The 2,980-nt window shown below is 44.1% G+C and overlaps 1 protein-coding gene across 1 annotated transcript in view; it reads left to right on the top strand.

Annotated features, from left to right (window-relative positions):
* Positions 1–2,980, top strand: part of Proser2 (proline and serine rich 2) — a 31,800-nt gene that overhangs the window by 19,946 nt on the left and 8,874 nt on the right. The gene's annotated exons all lie outside the window — the stretch shown is intronic.

Raw genomic sequence — 2,980 nt, 5'->3', positions numbered from 1 at the left:
TTGTGAATGAGTCTTGCTACGCAGCCCAGGCTGGCATGGAAATAACTCCATGTAGCCCAAGCTGGCCTTAAACTTGCAATGATCCTCCCGCTTCAGCCTGAGTGCTGGGATCCCAGGCTGCGCCCTCACACCAGGCTCTGATGGTCCTTGTTTTTACAATAAGTACTTTCTTTTCTTTGGTCTTTCTGGTTCCTGGGTGCATTCTTCAGGTCGTAATTCAACGAACTGTTTTTCTTGAAAAACAAAAGGAAAAAGAAAAGCCTGACTTAATTATAGGAGTAAAAGCGAGTAGCTTTTAAGGCTGTTTTGGAGTGTCTATTTAAGTCTTCTCGGGTCTTTAGTTCAACCAAAGGTTTGGGTTTTTTTCCTTTCTCTAGTATCCGTGCCCTGCCCTCCCACCCCAAACACTCCTATTTCTAGTCTGTCCTAACACAGAGAGATCTGTCCTACCGATTTTATCTTACTGTGGTTCCTTTAAAGTTTGTCCTAGGCTGGGAGGTGACTCATTGGGTAAAGAGCTTGCTGTGCAAGTGTCAGGAGCTGAGGTCAAATCCCTAGAACCCACGTAGGCCAAGTGCAGTCCTGAGCATCTGCATTCTCCCTGTCCCTGCTATGTGATGCAAGGCAGAGAGGTAGATATAAGGTCAACGGCCAGTTAGCCTGGTGTGTGCAGCAGCAGTAAACGAGAGGAGAGGACTGACGTCCATATCCAAGCATGGCATTTGTAGGCACACTTGCTTAACCACATGCACACGTGCACGCATGGACGCACGAGGGCACATACACACACACACACACCAAAGGAAAGTTTATCATCTACCTTTTAAAAAATTTGTGTAATTAGGGGACAGGCATAGTGCATGCCTTTAGTTCCAGCACTCAGGAAGAGTCAGGTGAATCCCACCTGATCTGCAGAGTGAGTTCCAGGACAGCCAGGATGACAAAAAAAAAGTCTATATTAATTGTACTGAGTGATGGGTTTTACTGTGACACTTCCCACTGCCATGTGCCATTTGTCGGGATGCTCCCTCTGTTTGAGTTAGACTAGAGAGCCCTTTCCTGCTACATTACCGGAATGAATGTGATCATTGGCAAGGCTTTGTTGTTGTTCTTCTAATTGTTTGTTTGGTTGGTTGGTTGGTTTTTTGAGACAGGATTTCTCTGTGTAACAGCCCTAGCTGTCCTAGAACTCACTTTGTAAGCCAGGCTGGCCTTGAACTCAACAGAGATCCACCTGCCTCTGCCTCCTGAGTGCTCGGAGTAAAAGGCGCGTGTCACCACCACTGGCCGAAGGCTCTGGTCTTTGTGGGAAGCTTGCTCAGTGAACATTCCAATTACCCAGTATACTTAGCACTTGGAGTTTTCTGATTTGAAAAATTAGTTCATAAATTATTTTTTCAAAAACCATAGCATACACAGTAGGGGAAGGATTGCTTCATGCGTCTTGAAGCAGAATCTTCCCCCAGAGACTTGTAAATCTTACCTTTAAGTTGGCGTGCCGGGCTAAGAATGAGAGATGCTTTTTTTATAGTATACCACAGCACTGAGTGACTGGACAGGCAATTCAGTGCCTAGGAGCACTGGCTGCTCTTGTAGAGGATCCAGACTTGGTTTACGCACCTACATGGTAGCTCACAACCACCTGTAACTCTAGTTCCAGATCGAAGGCCCTCTTCCGCCATCCATGGGCACACATCCCATGTGGTACACAGATATACACACAGGCAAAAATACCCATACACATTGTTTTTAAAGTACACTACAGAGTTATGATCAAGCAGCCTACTAGGAGCTAGGGGTATAGTTCAGTGGCACATGACTTTCCTCAAATGCACAAGACCTTGGGTTTAATTGTTAGCTCCATACAAACGCACATGCACAAATCAACATAGTATTAATGTAAATCCAGACACACAGACCAGTAGAACATAATAGAGAGCCTAGAAGTAAAGCCCACACACACATCAGCTGACTTTCAGCAAACATGCTACCAACACACACACACACACACTGAAGAAAGTACAGGCATTCTAGTCGGTGGTACTGGGAAGTCAGATGTCCGCCTGCCAAAGATTGGCATGAACCCAATCTCTCATTAGTTATAAAAACCATCTCAACATAAACAACAGAGTGAAGGGAAAACCTACAGTATCAGGAAAATATTTACAAATTATTCATCTGTGAAGGGGTTGGTAGTAACAATACACATGGAATCAGAAGCTCAACAAAAAAAAATCCAATTGAAAAAATGAGCAAAAACCATAAATTGATGTTTCTTAAGACATACAACAGGTTCAACGTAATTAATCATCAGGAAAATGCACATCAAAACCACGGTGAGATAGCACCTCGCCTCAGTAAGAATGGTTGTTATCAGAAAGCCTGAAAATATCAGATGCTTGTGTTGGTGTAGAGAAAAGGGGGCCTGTTAGCATGTGTGGGGTTGCATTGCTGTGATAAAAAAAAAAAACAGATGGAGTTTGCTCAGAAAATGAAGACTAGATGTGCTCTATGACCCAGCAGTCCAGTATGTCAAAGAACAGTCTGTTTCCACAGCAATGGTGACAGTATTGACAGTTACTATGAAATGCAGGAGCCAGGCATGGTGTTACATGCTTCTGATCCCAGGCCTTGAGGCAGAGGCAAGATCATAAGTTTGAGGCCAACCTGGGTAACATAGCGAATTCAAACTGGCATCCATAATGAAAGCCTGTCTCCAAACACACATAGAGAAAGACATGGAAACAACCCAAGTGTAGATGGAGACTGCTCGTTCATTTGCAGTATGAAAAATTTCCACACCCAAGTGCCCGTCATCCAATCCGTGGATAAAGAAAATGTGTTACATATGCCCAATGGGATGCTATTCTGCCATAAAAAAAAGATACGCTGCTGTCATCCGCAACAATGTGGGTGGAACTGGAATAAGCCAGGCTTGGAAAACCCAATGTGACATGGTCTGGCTCACATATGGAATCTT

The sequence above is a fragment of the Microtus ochrogaster genome, chromosome 16, assembly GCF_000317375.1.
Source record: "Microtus ochrogaster isolate Prairie Vole_2 chromosome 16, MicOch1.0, whole genome shotgun sequence".
In the NCBI taxonomy this organism is placed as follows: domain Eukaryota; kingdom Metazoa; phylum Chordata; class Mammalia; order Rodentia; family Cricetidae; genus Microtus; species Microtus ochrogaster.
The sequence above is the reverse complement of the archived record's forward strand: the minus strand, read 5'-3'. Positions and strand labels throughout refer to the sequence as shown.